The sequence below is a fragment of the Lycium barbarum genome, chromosome 9 (assembly GCF_019175385.1).
Source record: "Lycium barbarum isolate Lr01 chromosome 9, ASM1917538v2, whole genome shotgun sequence".
Lineage (NCBI taxonomy): Eukaryota > Viridiplantae > Streptophyta > Magnoliopsida > Solanales > Solanaceae > Lycium > Lycium barbarum.
Genome location: NC_083345.1, coordinates 52,665,510 through 52,684,746, shown reverse-complemented (window position 1 = coordinate 52,684,746; position 19,237 = coordinate 52,665,510).

Here is a 19,237-nt window from a genome sequence, read left to right as displayed (position 1 = left end):
GAAAGTTTTGATGCGGAAATATTAAGAAAGACTAGGGGCAAAAAGGGAAATTCGCAAGACGGCTCATAGAAAATACGGAGGAAGGTTAAGGGCAAATTTGGAAATTGGAAAAAAAATTCATGAATTACAAAACAAAATAAAAAGAGTGGGCTTGAGTCAATGGGCCATTTGGCCGTCCAAGTATGGTGTGGGCCAGGGCCCACATGGAGGCATAAATTAAATAGCCCAAAAGATGACTTATTAGTCATATTATCATCTTCACCCCCTGTAGAAACTTGTAGAATCTTGGAGAAAAAAAGACAAGGGCCATTCGGCCATGGTGGAGGAAAAATTGAGGTCCAAAAATCTTAATCAAAAAATTATTTTCTTCTAGATTTTCTACTAATTGGAAGGTCCTTTTTAGCATGGAGTAATTGTTGGAGTGAACAAAGTATTTGTTGTGCAAGTTGTGGACTCTAGCCAAGAAAGAAGAGACAAATGGAGAAAGGTATGTATTCAATCCTCTTTTACATGTGTTATGGATGATTTGTGCATGTTATAGTATGTAGAAGTGGATGAAATTCATGAAATATATGTGTGTGGGTGTTGGCAGAATAGGAGCCATGTTGATAAGATGTGACGAATTGATTTTATTTAGTATATTGATTGTTGTTGTTGTGGATTCCATGATGAAAATGAAGATTTAACGGTTCAAGTTGGCATTGAAATTGTTTGTAGGTGTCATAGGGGTTAATGCAATTTTAATATGGTTTCTTGTAATTATGAGAAGGAAGTTGTTAATGTGTAGATTGTTGGTGTAGTTCATGAATTTGGAAGAAAAGGATGTGTTGTTGTCTTTGGTGGTGTTGTGAGGTTTCGGGTGGTATTGTGCATTGGTTGGGTTGTTTTGGTCATTGCGCGGATTGTTTGAAGTGTTCTTGAGACTTGTTTGTAAGGTCTTGGGCAAGTATTTGAATGTGTGAGCATTTATGTTGGCTTGATTGTATGTGATTGAATTGAATATAATTGAAATGTCGTCGAATTATGTAAAAGGAGCTACTAATGTTAGAATGTATTTTGAATTAATTGTTGAAGTTGGAGATATGATTGTTGATATTGTTGTTGATAATTTGGCAGAGTTGAATTCTCGGATTGTTGATTGACAAATTGGCCAAGTTAGATTCTCGGGGATGGTGTATTTACAGGGGAAATGCTGCCGAAATTTTGGCAGATTATAAATGAATTTATTTGAAAGACTAAGGCAAGTGTGTGACAATGTGTTTAATGATTGTGTAATCTTCTTGAATGTAGACTAGCGATAGCGAGCTTGGACAAATAAGCGTAGCTAATAGGACGTGGAACAGGTATGTAAAGCTTACCTTTTCTTTCTTTTGGCATGTCCTAGAGCTAAGTAAGCTATGATACTTATCTTGGGGTAACTCTATTCTTAATTCCGAGCTTGTTAATGATTATTATTCACTTCTTGAGGTGAGCATGCTTAGTATAGCCGAGCTTATTGTATGATTGAATAGCAAGAAAAGTCTAAAGTGTTCTGTAAGTAGTAATGTCCCTAACTTTCGTAAACGGTCTCGGATTGCTTGAAAATGGTTGTAGAGGTTCCTATAATGAATAACGTTCATAGCTAACTCGGATTGTTTTGGAAATGCTCGTAGATGTTTCTATAATGAATAACGTTAATAAATTTCATAAGCGAACTCGGATTGTTTTAGAAACGTTCATTGGGGGGGGGGGGGGGGGTTCTATAATGAATGATGTCCATAACGATATTTGAAAGGTACTTGGTATGATTGTTGCCTTAATTTTCCACAAATAGCTTCTGAAACGTTCGTAGAAGGTTCTGTACTTCAAATGCTCATAACTTTCTTGTACTAAGTCGGATTGACCCGAAACTTGTTTCTGAGTTTTCAGGCGTCGGTAAGTATACTTATACATTGAGTCTTGAAAGTTGATTTATGCGCATTTAGGTTCCCACTACTATGCTCGTGCATATGGGTGTTAACTTTCTTATGCTAAGTCGGATTTACTCGAAACGTGTTTCTGGTTTACTAATGATTTCAAGAAAATTAGTTTTGTACTAAAGGAAACATAAAGTTGATTTTTAAAACCACTCCAAAGGGGGTGCGAGATTTTATTAATTAGACTTTCAAAACCATTCTGAGGGGGGTGCGAGTTTTACTATTTAGACTTTCAAAACCACTCCGAAGGGGGTGCGAGATTTTTAAGCCTAAGCCATTGGATGGTTTCATGACGTGACTAAGTGTGCTATATTATATGGCCTCAGCCTACGCCTGAGTGTGCTACGACCTCAGTGTATGTCTGACTGTGCTATGGCCTCAGCTTATGTCTAACTGTGCTATATAACGTATGGCATCAGTTTATGTTATGGATCATTCAAAGTGATACATGATAGTTTTGAGAAAGGGAAGAAGTTCCCGTTTGGAAACTAAAGTTGCTCCGAAGGGAGTCTTTCGATGGTTTTCAAAGGTTTTCATGCATGTGCATATTTACATACATGCCCGAAGGGGCCATCATTGTTATTAAGCTGGAAGTGGCTGCCGGAAGGGGCCACCATCATTATTATTATGCCGGAAGCGGCATGCCCGAAGGGGCCGTGTTATATCCCGCATTTTTGTGCAATCGGATAAATCAAGACAATCGCGGGAAGACAACAAGCAAGGCCTTATTTTTGTTTTGTTTGGCATATGAGTTGCTTATGAAGCATTTGGAAGTGAAAATATTAAGAAAGGCTAGGGGAAAAAGGTAAATTCGTAATATGACTCATGGAAATGTGGGGGAAGACGAAGGGCAAATTTGGAAAATAATTTTTCATGAATTGTAGAACACCAAAAAAAAAAAAATGGGCTTGGAATTAAAGGGGCCATTTGGGCCATCCAATTGGAGTGGGCTTAGCCCATCTAGAAGCTTAATGGATAAATAAAAGATGACTAAGTTATCTTATTCACTTATTTCCCTAGAAATTTCAAGAAGCTCCAAGAACAAAAGAAGGAGGAGAAAAATAAAAGGGGCATTCGGCCACCTTCAACCCCAACAAAAATCTTGGAAAAATTTTGCCAAAAATTATTTTCTCCTAGCCAAACAATCCCTTGAAGGGTCCTTAACAAAGTGGAGTGGTTATTGAAGCAAGAAAAACCAATATTCATACAAGTTGTAAGTTCTATACAAGTGAAGAATCAAGGAAAAATGTGAGGTTTAATCCCTTTTCTTATATGTTATGGGTGATTATGTATGTTGTAGTGTGCAAAAGTGAATGAAAGTCATGAAAATAGAGATGTATGTTGTGGCCATATATATGGTGTTTGGCCGTGCATGTATATATAGGTGTAGGAATAATGATTTAATTATTTTATCTAGTATTTGGTTGTTGTTGTTGTGGGTGTTAGGTTGATAATGAAAATTGGATGATTCTAGTGTAATTGTGGTTTCTTGTGAATTATGGAAAAAGTTAGAATGGCACTGGTGAAGTTTCTTATAATGGTGGTAATGATATTGTTAGTGTATCGGGTGGAGTAGTGTATTATTGAAGCCGTTTGAATATTATGTGAATCGAATTAAATGTGAATGAAGTGTTGTTGAATTGTGTGACAAAGGTTGCAAATAATGGGTTGATTGTTGAAGTTATTAGTTTGATGGTTGGCATTATTGTTGGTAGTTGGCCGGATTGAATTCCCGGATTGTTGTTGATTGAAAATTGGCTAAGTTGAACTTTTGGGAATGGTGTATTTACAGGGGAAGTGCTGCCGAAATTTCGGTAGCCAAGTATTATCTTAAGATTCCAATTCTAAATGCTCTAACCAAAGTTTGGTAAATATGACCAATTTGTAGATTGTGGCGGATTTGCAACTTGAATTTGGAATAGCATAAGGAGCGGAAAGAGGTATGTAAGGCTTTACTCTTCCTTCTATGGCATGTCTTAGATGTAATAGGTCGGATACGAGCCTTGGGGACAACTCTATTCTCCGGAATCCGCACCTAAAGTTACCCCTTTTTCATTCAGAAGAATTGAATTAAAAATTGTGTGAAATGTTGGAAAAACATCCTAAACCTCTAGAACTTGCATAAATAGGACCCGACTACCTTAAAACCCTCACAGGTAACGCCATGACATGTAACATATGCAAATTGTGTACGCTACCTCATTCGGCCTGAGGTGGGCCCATTGTTCTCGGATTTTCCTTATTGTTCCGCTTGACTTATTTTGAAGCAGAATCCAAAGGAAACTTTTGGTCCTTATCCCGGTTATCAAACGATAAGTACTGCACCATTCTAATGGAAATATGTCTATGATGACCATGATAACGATGATGCTAAGGAAGAGAATACGTCTATGATAAGTATGACAAGAATGATTCCATGACTAAGAGTCTTAAGCTAAGGATTCAATATGAGTATGAAAATGTCCAACTAGTTCTTGATCTTTAATTCTATTCCTTGGTCATGACACTATTTTCTAAAGATTTCAAAACATGAATTGATGTCTATGATGCCCCTGGTTTCATACTATGTTATCTTCAAGTGCTATTCTCCGTTGATAGTCTCGCCTTAAAATACTCCTTCCTTCAAGGTGAGACAAAGCGATCCCGCTTATTCCATAATGTAATCGGAGGTCACCGACCTTACGTCCCTCCGATGGATACATGATTTTCTTTGGGCTCTCCTGCATGCTTATATGACATATGTATATGAGATATGAATATGTACATGGGGAAATGGGAAGGGAAACATGTTTCATTGCCACCTGGTCAGCTGGCTTATCATCCCGGACGTGGGATGCCCGGACGCGGGATATATGGGCGAGCCGATGTATTTCGGTGCTATGTGAGCGAGCCGACATTGTTCGGTGCTATGCTATGACCTGATATGATATGACATGATATGATATGACACGATATGATATGACACGATCTCATATGATATGATACGATATGACATGATATGATAAGGCATGACATGATATAAGTTCTATTTTCTATGTCTATGAAAAAGAAATGTTCTTTTTAAAGGGAAGGACAAGCATGCATGATATCCGGCCTGAAAAGGGTATTCCTATGTACAGGTTACTTTCTTGTATCACTATATGTCCTATGATCCCATGATATTGTTAATCATACCTTATGTTTCAGTTTGTATTATCTTCCATGCTTTACATACTCGGTACACTATTCGTACTGACGTCCCTTCTTGTGGACGCTGCGTTCCATGCCACGCAGGTCAGCAGGTAGACAGACTTGACTCCTAGGAGCTTCCTCAGAGGTATTGTAGCAGCGCTCCAATTGTTCCGGAGCCTCCGTTTCTTGGTACTATTTTGTTTATATATGTTCGGGCACGGCAGTACTCGGCCCTTCCTATGTAAATGTGTACTATGTTTAGAGGCTCGTAGAAAGATATGTACAGTTAGATGTTTTGTACTTTTGATGGTCCTCGTCGCTGTGTAATGTGCTAGCAAAGTTTGCTAGCCTATGTTTATAATTATGCTACTAATGTTAATGTTAAGCAGAAAAAAAAATACGGTGATGTTCATACGGCCCACTTAGTAATAAGAATACGATACGAGATAAGAGGTGCTCGGTACAAGTATCGGGTACCCGTCACGGCCCTGGTTGGGTCGTGACAGGCAGTCATTATTATTATGTCACAAGTGGCATGCCCGAACGGGCCAGGACCGTTATCATTATGCCGCAAGCGGCATGCCCGAAAGGGCCATTAGCATTATTATGTCGGACGCGGCATGCCCGAAGGGGCCATCATTGCTATTAAGCCGGAAGCGGCTGCCCGAAGGGGCCATCATTATTATTATTATGTCGGAACCGGCATGCCCGAAGGGGCCAGGACTAGCATTATTATGCCGGCGGCATGCCCGAAGGGGCCATCATTACTATGCCGGAAGCGGCCGTCCGAAGGGACTATTTTATTAGCATGTCGTAAGCAACAAGTGTGTTATATTGCATCATCTACTTAAGGAATGTGTGTTCGCTTACATTATTTACTTAAGGATTGCTTTGAGACCTCGTGTATACATTTATGCTTCTTCCAGCGAAGGCTGCAGGTATTGAGTTTGATTGCGATTTCTCCTCTCCTAAACTAAGCTATGGTTATGATTTGTTACTGCTTTACATATTCAGTACCTATTCCGTACTGACCCCCTTTCTTCGGGGGCTGCGTTTCGTGCCACGCAGGTACACCCAGGTGAGTAGAAGACTTTACTCAAGGTGTTCCAGCGGGATTGGCGAGCTCCATCTCAGTTCGGAGTATTGCCGGGTCAAAGTACTTATGTCATGGTATTTTGTATATGTTATAGACTTTGCAGACAGTGTCCTGTGGATAGGGCATTGAGAAGTGCGAATCATTTATAGATGTTAAAAGAGTATGCATTTTCAGATGATTTCAGTTGGTAAAAAGTACGTAATTGATTGAAAGTTTTTCATAATCTGTATAAAGATAATGACCTCTATTTGGAAAAGTTTCATATTTTTGTAAAGTTTTTGAAATGATAGGTTTTGGTAAAGCGAACGCTCAAGGGTTCGGTCGACTCTGATGAGAGTCGGGTGCCCATCATGCCCTATCAAGATGAGGTGTGACAAAGTGGTATCAGAGCAGGTCGTGCTAGGAGTTGTCTGCAAAGTCGTGTCTAGTAGAGTCTTGTTTATCGGTGTGTTGTGCACCACATCTATAAACAGGAGGCTACGAGACATTAATAGGGTGTCATTCTTTCTTTCATATCTAAGATCGTGCGATAGAGCCCAGTCGTAGGAAATGAAGTCCCTTGTACTAACCTGTGATTCCAGCTAAAGGACGACATCGACAGAAGGAAGCGACTGATGACATTAGCAGTTACAGAGTACAACGGTAAGTAACGGTGCAGAAGAGGCATGTTGGATAAGGTAAGAATATTGAAATATGATTTAAATGTAAAGTTGGGGGATGAAAGTGAAGGTGGATATTAGGGATTGAAAAGGCTAAATTAGTAATTGTTAAGGAGAAAGACGTGTTACGAGAATGTCTAGGAATCTATAAGACTTCGACTTGCCCCAGATCATGTAATGAAGGTCATGAGGTGAGGTGGATACGAATATACCAGCATTAACGCATCGAATTGTATCGTAGTTTCGAGGTTAAGCGTGCTAGGGCGAAAGAAATTTTTGGATGGGTGACCCCCTGGGAAGTGTACCAAAAGTTCTATAAATATAGCTATAAGAGACAAATAGGAAGAACATGTGGGAGTACGAAGGACAAAGGATAATGAGTTGGCACAGTTGATTAGAAAACCCGTGACATGGAATGAGGATTCATGTGAAGACCGAGAAGTTCGATTATAAAGAAAAAAGGGTGAAAGATAGGGAATGGACATGAAGTAAAGGACAACTATAAGAGAGACCCTCCCGAAGTATTATAACACCCCCATAAGGCCAGTTGAACATTCGGGGACAAATGTTCCAAAGGGGGGGAGGATGTTTTATCCCGTATTTTGCGTATTCGGATAATTCGAGATAATTGCGGGAAGTTAAGGGCAAGACTATATTTTTGACCTTGTTAGCACACATGTTGTTCATGAAAGTTTTGATGTGGAAATATTAAGAAAGACTAGGGGCAAAAAGGGAAATTCGCAAGACGGCTCATAGAAAATACGGAGGAAGGTTAAGGGCAAATTTGAAATTGGAAAAAAAATCATGAATTACAAAACAAAAAAAAAGAGTGGGCTTGAGTCAATGGGCCATTTGGCCGTCCAAGTATGGTGTGGGTCAGGGCCCACATGGAGGCATAAAATAAATAGCCCAAAAGATGACTTATTAGTCATATTATCATCTTTACCCCCTTTAGAAACTTGTAGAATCTTGGAGAAAAAAAGACAAGGGCCATTCGGCCATGGTGGAGGAAAAATTGAGGTCCAAAAATCTTAATCAAAAAAAATATTTTCTTCTAGCTTTTCTACTAATTGGAAGGTCCTCTTTAACATGGATTAATTGTTGGAGTGAGCAAAGTATTTGTTGTGCAAGTTGTGAACTCTAGCCGAGAAAGAAGAGATAAATGGAGAAAGGTATGTATTCCATCCTCTTTTACATGTGTTATGGATGATTTCTGCATGTTATAGTATGTAGAAGTGGATGAAATTCATGAAATATATGTGTGTGAGTGTTGGCCAAATAGGAGCCATGTTTATAAGTTGTGACGAATTGATTTTATTTAGTATATTGATTGTTGTTGTTGTGGATTCCATGATGAAAATGAAGATTTAACGGTTCAAGTTGGCATTGAAATTGTTTGTGGGTGTTGTAGGGGTTAATGCAATTTTAATATGGTTTCTTGTAATTATGAGAAGGAAGTTATTAATGTGTAGATTGTTGGTGTAGTTCATGAATTTGGAAGAAAATGATGTGTTGTTGTCTTTGGTGGTGTTGTGAGGTTTCGGGTAGTATTGTGCATTGGTTGGGTTGTTTTGGTCATTGCGCGGATTGTTTGAAGTGTTCTTGAGCCTTTTTTGTAAGGTCTTGGGCAAGTATTTGAACATGTGAGCATTTATGTTGGCTTGATTGTATGTGATTGAATTGAATATAACTGAAATGTCATCGAATTATGTAAAAGGAGCTACTAATATTAGAATGTATTTTGAATTAATTGTTGAAGTTGGAGATATGATTGTTAATATTATTGTTGATAATTTGGCCGAGTTGAATTCTCGGATTGTTGATTGATAAATTGGCCGAGTTAGATTCTCGGGGATGGTGTATTTACAGGGGAAATGCTGCCGAAATTTCGGCAGATTATAAATGAATTTATTTGAAAGTCTAAGGCAAATGTGTGACAATGTGTTTAATGATTGTGTAATCTTCTTGAATGTAAACTAGCGATAGCGAGCTTGGACAAATAGGCGTAGCTAATAGGACGTGGAATAGGTATGTAAAGCTTACCTTTTCTTTCTTTTGGCATGTTCTAGAGCTAAGTAAGCTATGATACTTATCTTGGGGTAAGTCTATTCTTGATTCTGATCTTGTTAATGATTATTATTCACTTCTTGAGGTGAGTATGCTTAGTATAGCCGAGCTTATTGTATGATTGAATAGCAAGAAAAGTGTAAAGAGTTCTGTAAGTAGTAATGTCCCTAACTTTCGTAGATGGTCTCGGATTGCTTGAAAATGGCTGTAGAGGTTCCTATAATGAATAACGTTCATAGCTAACTCGGATTGTTTTGGAAATGCTCGTAGATGTTTCTATAATGAATAACGTTCATAAATTTTATAAGCGAACTCGGATTGTTTTAGAAACGTTCATGGGGGGGGGGGGGGGGGGGGTTCTATAATGAATGATGTCCATAACGATATTTGAAAGGTACTTGGTTTGATTGTTGCCTTAATTTTCCAAAAATAGTTTCTGAAACGTTCGTAGAAGGTTCTGTACTTCAAACGCTCATAGCTTTCTTGTATTAAGTCGGATTGACCCGAAACTTGTTTCTGAGTTTTTAGGTGTCGGTAAGTATACTTATACATCGAGTCTTGAAAGTTGATTTATGCGCATTTAGGTTCGCACTACTCTGCTCGTGCATATGGGTGTTAACTTTCTTATGCTAAGTCGGATTTACTCGAAACGTGTTTGTGGTTTACTAATGATTTCAAGAAAATTAATTTTGTACTAAAGGAAACATAAAGTTGATTTTTAAAACCACTCCAAAGGGGGTGCGAGATTTTATTAATTAGACTTTCAAAACCACTCCGAAGGGGGTGCGAGATTTTACTATTTTGACTTTCAAAACCACTCCGAAGGGGGTGCGATATTTTTGAGCCTAAGCCAATGGATGGTTTCATGACGTGACTAAGTGTGCTATATAATATATGGCCTCAGCCTACGCCTGAGTGTGCTATGGCCTCAGTTTATGTCTGAGTGTGCTATGGCCTCAGCTTATGTCTGAGTGTGCTATATAACGTATGGCCTCAGTTTATGTTATGGATCATTCAAAGTGATACATGATAGTTTTGAGAAAGGGAAGAAGTTCCCGTTTGAAAACTAAAGTTGCTCCAAAGGGAGTCTTTCGATGGTTTTCAAAGGTTTTCATGCATGTGCATATTTACATACATGCCCGAAGGGGCCATCATTGTTATTAAGTCGGAAGCGGCTGCCCGAAGGGGCCACCATCATTATTATTATGCCGGAAGCGGCATGCGCGAAGGGGCCGTCATTATTATTATGTCGCAAGTGGAATGCCCGAAGGGGCCAGGACTGTTATCATTATGTCGCAAGCGGCATGCCCGAAGGGGCCATTATCATTATTATGTCTGACGCGGCATGCCCGAAGGGGCCATCATTGTTATTAAGCCGGAAGCGGCTGCCCGAAGGGGCCATCATTATTATTATTATGTCGGAACCGGCATGCCCGAAGGGGCCAGGACTAGCATTATTATGCCGGCGGCATGCCCGAAGAGGCCATCATTACTATACCGGAAGCGGCCGTCCGAAGGGACTATTTTGTTTGCATGTCGGAAGCAACAAGTGTGTTAGATTGCATCATGTACTTAAGGAATGTGTGTTCGCTTACATTATTTACTTAAGGATTGCTTTGATACCTCGTGTATACATTTATGCTTCTTCCAGCGAAAGCTGCAGGTATTGAGTTTGATTGCGATTTCTCCTCTCCAAAACTAAGCTATGGTTATGATTTGTTACTGCTTTACATATTCAGTACCTATTCCGTACTAACCCCCTTTCTTCGGGGGCTGCGTTTCGTGCCACGCAGGTACACCCAGGTGAGTAAAAGACTTTGCCAAAGGTGTTCCAGCGGGATTGGCGAGCTCCATCTCAGTACGGAGTGTTGCCGGGTCAAAGTACTTAGGTCATGGTGTTTTGTATATGTTATAGTCTTTGCAGACAGTGTCCTGTGGATAGGGCGTCGAGAAGTACGAATCACTTATAAATGTTAAAAGAGTATTCATTTTCAGATGATTTCAGTTGGTAATAAGTACGTAATTGATTGAAAGTTTTTCATAATCTGTATAAAGATAATGACCTCTATTTGGAAAAGTTTCATATTTTTTTAAAGTTTTTGAAATGACAGGTTTTGGTAAAGCGAACGTTTAACGGTTCGCTCGACTCTGATGAGAGTCGGGTGCCCATCATGCCCTATCAAGATGAGGGTGTGACATTAACATTCGAGGACGAATGTTCCTAAAGGGAGGGGGGGTGAATGTTACACCTCTCATTTTCATATGTTGAGTTTCGCTGAATGCGAATTGTGCTAGCCTTGGGAAGTAGGATAAATTTTACGAGGTCATGGGGATAGACATGTCCATATTGGGTAAATAATGGAGAAAAACCATGTTTAGTAAGCCTCGGGAAGGTTTAAGACTCGCCGGATCATCGGAGTTAAGTTTCAGAGAGAGTTGGCAAAATGTCACATTCTGGTGCACTTTGTGGCGCAACCTACGAGCAGTAAACACGCTTTACGGCCACGCAGTTGCGCAGCAAAGTGTGCCAGTGAAATTTTGTGATTCTGCAACGTCAGCAACATAACATGTGTTTAGCAAAGCATGCTTTGTGTCTACCAAAGCTTGCCGCATGTTGTGTCGGTCCAGAATTTTCTGGACCACTTTAAATAGACCAAACTCGACCAAAAATCATATTTTTCACCATTTTGGACATAGAAACCTTTAGAATATTCTCTCTAACATTCATTCACAAGAAAATCAAATGAAAGCCAAGATCAACCACTTCAAATCCATGAAAACAAGTGTGTGAAACTTAGTAAAAGTTCATTTATCTCAAGAAAACCCAAGGAAGTGAAGTAGGGTTTTGGTGCTAGAAGAGTATTTCCATTCAAGGCTTGTTCATCCATCATCCAAGGTAAGTTTCATGACCATACCATGTTGTTTAAGGTATTGGAAGGCTAAGACACTTGAATTGTAGAAAGACATAGATAATGGGTCATAAATGAGTGAATAGTGTCATTGTTGAATAGTGGTTGGGATGAATGATGAATGTTGGTATGTTGTGATCGTGAATACGTTATAAATGATATTTGGACCATGGAGTAAGTATTATATATGAGAAAATGCGATAATGAGCTATAACCATAATTGTGGAGAAATTGAAGAGAAATGGGAAATTGTGATAAATGTAGATAAATGATGATTGTTGGTTGCAATATTGTGAATGTCCATATGAATGTTTGGGAGCTGATATAGAACATGGGAAAAGTAGTATAAACAAAGGAAATGCTGCCCAATTTTCTCTAGCGTTAGTAAGCCCGTTCTTATAATTGTTAGCTAATGTCGATACGAATTCTCTTAAAGGTAGAACGTGTGCATTGAGGGAGAACAAGCAAGCGCTAGATTAGTTAAACAACAAAGGTATGTAAGGCTAATCCCTTCCTTCAAAGGCATGAATCTTTCAAGTTTTCCATGATTCTCTAATATGATGGAGCTTATGAGTCCGCAATTGTACCAAACTACATACGAGCATGATAACAGTGATCATGAGCTAAAGTATAGAGATTCTAGAGTTCATGATATGATGATCCTATAACGTTAATGATATCATTATTATTAACACTCACCTTATACACTATTTCCTTCAAGGTGAAGCATAATACTCATAAATGTTCATAATATAATCGGGAGTTCGCGACCTTACGCCACCCCGACATAGCCATGATTGCCCTCAAATCCTAATGTATGATCCTAATGCTAAATGTGAAATGATGCTAAGTCATGATATGTCTACAAGAGGATTAATAATGCTAGCTTATAAATGCTTATGTTATGTCTGAAAACGTTGAGCTATGATAAGGTTATGATATGTTCGTGAGATGTGTAATAGTGATGGGTTATGATTCGCTATATGACGATATGATTCCACCGCGCCAATATGGCCGGGCATGTCACCGCTAAGGCGGGCTGTACACGATTCCACCGTGCCTAGATGGCCGGGCATGTCACCGCTAAGGCGGGCTGCTATGTTTACACCGAGCCTAGAGGGTCGGGCATGATCATGATATAAGTTCTATTTTCTATGTCTATGAAAAAGAAATGTTCTTTTTAAAGGGAAGGACAAGCATGCATGATATCCGGCCTGAAAAGGGTATTCCTATGTACAGGTTACTTTCTTGTATCACTATATGTCCTATGATCCCATGATATTGTTAATCATACCTTATGTTTCAGTTTGTATTATCTTCCATGCTTTACATACTCGGTACACTATTCGTACTGACGTCCCTTCTTGTGGACGCTGCGTTCCATGCCACGCAGGTCAGCAGGTAGACAGACTTGACTCCTAGGAGCTTCCTCAGAGGTATTGTAGCAGCGCTCCAATTGTTCCGGAGCCTCCGTTTCTTGGTACTATTTTGTTTATATATGTTCGGGCACGGCAGTACTCGGCCCTTCCTATGTAAATGTGTACTATGTTTAGAGGCTCGTAGAAAGATATGTACAGTTAGATGTTTTGTACTTTTGATGGTCCTCGTCGCTGTGTAATGTGCTAGCAAAGTTTGCTAGCCTATGTTTATAATTATGCTACTAATGTTAATGTTAAGCAGAAAAAAAAATACGGTGATGTTCATACGGCCCACTTAGTAATAAGAATACGATACGAGATAAGAGGTGCTCGGTACAAGTATCGGGTACCCGTCACGGCCCTGGTTGGGTCGTGACAGGCAGTCATTATTATTATGTCACAAGTGGCATGCCCGAACGGGCCAGGACCGTTATCATTATGCCGCAAGCGGCATGCCCGAAAGGGCCATTAGCATTATTATGTCGGACGCGGCATGCCCGAAGGGGCCATCATTGCTATTAAGCCGGAAGCGGCTGCCCGAAGGGGCCATCATTATTATTATTATGTCGGAACCGGCATGCCCGAAGGGGCCAGGACTAGCATTATTATGCCGGCGGCATGCCCGAAGGGGCCATCATTACTATGCCGGAAGCGGCCGTCCGAAGGGACTATTTTATTAGCATGTCGTAAGCAACAAGTGTGTTATATTGCATCATCTACTTAAGGAATGTGTGTTCGCTTACATTATTTACTTAAGGATTGCTTTGAGACCTCGTGTATACATTTATGCTTCTTCCAGCGAAGGCTGCAGGTATTGAGTTTGATTGCGATTTCTCCTCTCCTAAACTAAGCTATGGTTATGATTTGTTACTGCTTTACATATTCAGTACCTATTCCGTACTGACCCCCTTTCTTCGGGGGCTGCGTTTCGTGCCACGCAGGTACACCCAGGTGAGTAGAAGACTTTACTCAAGGTGTTCCAGCGGGATTGGCGAGCTCCATCTCAGTTCGGAGTATTGCCGGGTCAAAGTACTTATGTCATGGTATTTTGTATATGTTATAGACTTTGCAGACAGTGTCCTGTGGATAGGGCATTGAGAAGTGCGAATCATTTATAGATGTTAAAAGAGTATGCATTTTCAGATGATTTCAGTTGGTAAAAAGTACGTAATTGATTGAAAGTTTTTCATAATCTGTATAAAGATAATGACCTCTATTTGGAAAAGTTTCATATTTTTGTAAAGTTTTTGAAATGATAGGTTTTGGTAAAGCGAACGCTCAAGGGTTCGGTCGACTCTGATGAGAGTCGGGTGCCCATCATGCCCTATCAAGATGAGGTGTGACAAAGTGGTATCAGAGCAGGTCGTGCTAGGAGTTGTCTGCAAAGTCGTGTCTAGTAGAGTCTTGTTTATCGGTGTGTTGTGCACCACATCTATAAACAGGAGGCTACGAGACATTAATAGGGTGTCATTCTTTCTTTCATATCTAAGATCGTGCGATAGAGCCCAGTCGTAGGAAATGAAGTCCCTTGTACTAACCTGTGATTCCAGCTAAAGGACGACATCGACAGAAGGAAGCGACTGATGACATTAGCAGTTACAGAGTACAACGGTAAGTAACGGTGCAGAAGAGGCATGTTGGATAAGGTAAGAATATTGAAATATGATTTAAATGTAAAGTTGGGGGATGAAAGTGAAGGTGGATATTAGGGATTGAAAAGGCTAAATTAGTAATTGTTAAGGAGAAAGACGTGTTACGAGAATGTCTAGGAATCTATAAGACTTCGACTTGCCCCAGATCATGTAATGAAGGTCATGAGGTGAGGTGGATACGAATATACCAGCATTAACGCATCGAATTGTATCGTAGTTTCGAGGTTAAGCGTGCTAGGGCGAAAGAAATTTTTGGATGGGTGACCCCCTGGGAAGTGTACCAAAAGTTCTATAAATATAGCTATAAGAGACAAATAGGAAGAACATGTGGGAGTACGAAGGACAAAGGATAATGAGTTGGCACAGTTGATTAGAAAACCCGTGACATGGAATGAGGATTCATGTGAAGACCGAGAAGTTCGATTATAAAGAAAAAAGGGTGAAAGATAGGGAATGGACATGAAGTAAAGGACAACTATAAGAGAGACCCTCCCGAAGTATTATAACACCCCCATAAGGCCAGTTGAACATTCGGGGACAAATGTTCCAAAGGGGGGGAGGATGTTTTATCCCGTATTTTGCGTATTCGGATAATTCGAGATAATTGCGGGAAGTTAAGGGCAAGACTATATTTTTGACCTTGTTAGCACACATGTTGTTCATGAAAGTTTTGATGTGGAAATATTAAGAAAGACTAGGGGCAAAAAGGGAAATTCGCAAGACGGCTCATAGAAAATACGGAGGAAGGTTAAGGGCAAATTTGAAATTGGAAAAAAAATCATGAATTACAAAACAAAAAAAAAGAGTGGGCTTGAGTCAATGGGCCATTTGGCCGTCCAAGTATGGTGTGGGTCAGGGCCCACATGGAGGCATAAAATAAATAGCCCAAAAGATGACTTATTAGTCATATTATCATCTTTACCCCCTTTAGAAACTTGTAGAATCTTGGAGAAAAAAAGACAAGGGCCATTCGGCCATGGTGGAGGAAAAATTGAGGTCCAAAAATCTTAATCAAAAAAAATATTTTCTTCTAGCTTTTCTACTAATTGGAAGGTCCTCTTTAACATGGATTAATTGTTGGAGTGAGCAAAGTATTTGTTGTGCAAGTTGTGAACTCTAGCCGAGAAAGAAGAGATAAATGGAGAAAGGTATGTATTCCATCCTCTTTTACATGTGTTATGGATGATTTCTGCATGTTATAGTATGTAGAAGTGGATGAAATTCATGAAATATATGTGTGTGAGTGTTGGCCAAATAGGAGCCATGTTTATAAGTTGTGACGAATTGATTTTATTTAGTATATTGATTGTTGTTGTTGTGGATTCCATGATGAAAATGAAGATTTAACGGTTCAAGTTGGCATTGAAATTGTTTGTGGGTGTTGTAGGGGTTAATGCAATTTTAATATGGTTTCTTGTAATTATGAGAAGGAAGTTATTAATGTGTAGATTGTTGGTGTAGTTCATGAATTTGGAAGAAAATGATGTGTTGTTGTCTTTGGTGGTGTTGTGAGGTTTCGGGTAGTATTGTGCATTGGTTGGGTTGTTTTGGTCATTGCGCGGATTGTTTGAAGTGTTCTTGAGCCTTTTTTGTAAGGTCTTGGGCAAGTATTTGAACATGTGAGCATTTATGTTGGCTTGATTGTATGTGATTGAATTGAATATAACTGAAATGTCATCGAATTATGTAAAAGGAGCTACTAATATTAGAATGTATTTTGAATTAATTGTTGAAGTTGGAGATATGATTGTTAATATTATTGTTGATAATTTGGCCGAGTTGAATTCTCGGATTGTTGATTGATAAATTGGCCGAGTTAGATTCTCGGGGATGGTGTATTTACAGGGGAAATGCTGCCGAAATTTCGGCAGATTATAAATGAATTTATTTGAAAGTCTAAGGCAAATGTGTGACAATGTGTTTAATGATTGTGTAATCTTCTTGAATGTAAACTAGCGATAGCGAGCTTGGACAAATAGGCGTAGCTAATAGGACGTGGAATAGGTATGTAAAGCTTACCTTTTCTTTCTTTTGGCATGTTCTAGAGCTAAGTAAGCTATGATACTTATCTTGGGGTAAGTCTATTCTTGATTCCGATCTTGTTAATGATTATTATTCACTTCTTGAGGTGAGTATGCTTAGTATAGCCGAGCTTATTGTATGATTGAATAGCAAGAAAAGTGTAAAGAGTTCTGTAAGTAGTAATGTCCCTAACTTTCGTAGATGGTCTCGGATTGCTTGAAAATGGCTGTAGAGGTTCCTATAATGAATAACGTTCATAGCTAACTCGGATTGTTTTGGAAATGCTCGTAGATGTTTCTATAATGAATAACGTTCATAAATTTTATAAGCGAACTCGGATTGTTTTAGAAACGTTCATGGGGGGGGGGGGGGGGGGGTTCTATAATGAATGATGTCCATAACGATATTTGAAAGGTACTTGGTTTGATTGTTGCCTTAATTTTCCAAAAATAGTTTCTGAAACGTTCGTAGAAGGTTCTGTACTTCAAACGCTCATAGCTTTCTTGTATTAAGTCGGATTGACCCGAAACTTGTTTCTGAGTTTTTAGGTGTCGGTAAGTATACTTATACATCGAGTCTTGAAAGTTGATTTATGCGCATTTAGGTTCGCACTACTCTGCTCGTGCATATGGGTGTTAACTTTCTTATGCTAAGTCGGATTTACTCGAAACGTGTTTGTGGTTTACTAATGATTTCAAGAAAATTAATTTTGTACTAAAGGAAACATAAAGTTGATTTTTAAAACCACTCCAAAGGGGGTGCGAGATTTTATTAATTAGACTTTCAAAACCACTCCGAAGGGGGTGCGAGATTTTACTATTTTGACTTTCAAAACCACTCCGAAGGGGGTGCGATATTTTTGAGCCTAAGCCAATGGATGGTTTCATGACGTGACTAAGTGTGCTATATAATATATGGCCTCAGCCTACGCCTGAGTGTGCTATGGCCTCAGTTTATGTCTGAGTGTGCTATGGCCTCAGCTTATGTCTGAGTGTGCTATATAACGTATGGCCTCAGTTTATGTTATGGATCATTCAAAGTGATACATGATAGTTTTGAGAAAGGGAAGAAGTTCCCGTTTGAAAACTAAAGTTGCTCCAAAGGGAGTCTTTCGATGGTTTTCAAAGGTTTTCATGCATGTGCATATTTACATACATGCCCGAAGGGGCCATCATTGTTATTAAGTCGGAAGCGGCTGCCCGAAGGGGCCACCATCATTATTATTATGCCGGAAGCGGCATGCGCGAAGGGGCCGTCATTATTATTATGTCGCAAGTGGAATGCCCGAAGGGGCCAGGACTGTTATCATTATGTCGCAAGCGGCATGCCCGAAGGGGCCATTATCATTATTATGTCTGACGCGGCATGCCCGAAGGGGCCATCATTGTTATTAAGCCGGAAGCGGCTGCCCGAAGGGGCCATCATTATTATTATTATGTCGGAACCGGCATGCCCGAAGGGGCCAGGACTAGCATTATTATGCCGGCGGCATGCCCGAAGAGGCCATCATTACTATACCGGAAGCGGCCGTCCGAAGGGACTATTTTGTTTGCATGTCGGAAGCAACAAGTGTGTTAGATTGCATCATGTACTTAAGGAATGTGTGTTCGCTTACATTATTTACTTAAGGATTGCTTTGATACCTCGTGTATACATTTATGCTTCTTCCAGCGAAAGCTGCAGGTATTGAGTTTGATTGCGATTTCTCCTCTCCAAAACTAAGCTATGGTTATGATTTGTTACTGCTTTACATATTCAGTACCTATTCCGTACTAACCCCCTTTCTTCGGGGGCTGCGTTTCGTGCCACGCAGGTACACCCAGGTGAGTAAAAGACTTTGCCAAAGGTGTTCCAGCGGGATTGGCGAGCTCCATCTCAGTACGGAGTGTTGCCGGGTCAAAGTACTTAGGTCATGGTGTTTTGTATATGTTATAGTCTTTGCAGACAGTGTCCTGTGGATAGGGCGTCGAGAAGTACGAATCACTTATAAATGTTAAAAGAGTATTCATTTTCAGATGATTTCAGTTGGTAATAAGTACGTAATTGATTGAAAGTTTTTCATAATCTGTATAAAGATAATGACCTCTATTTGGAAAAGTTTCATATTTTTTTAAAGTTTTTGAAATGACAGGTTTTGGTAAAGCGAACGTTTAACGGTTCGCTCGACTCTGATGAGAGTCGGGTGCCCATCATGCCCTATCAAGATGAGGGTGTGACATTAACATTCGAGGACGAATGTTCCTAAAGGGAGGGGGGGTGAATGTTACACCTCTCATTTTCATATGTTG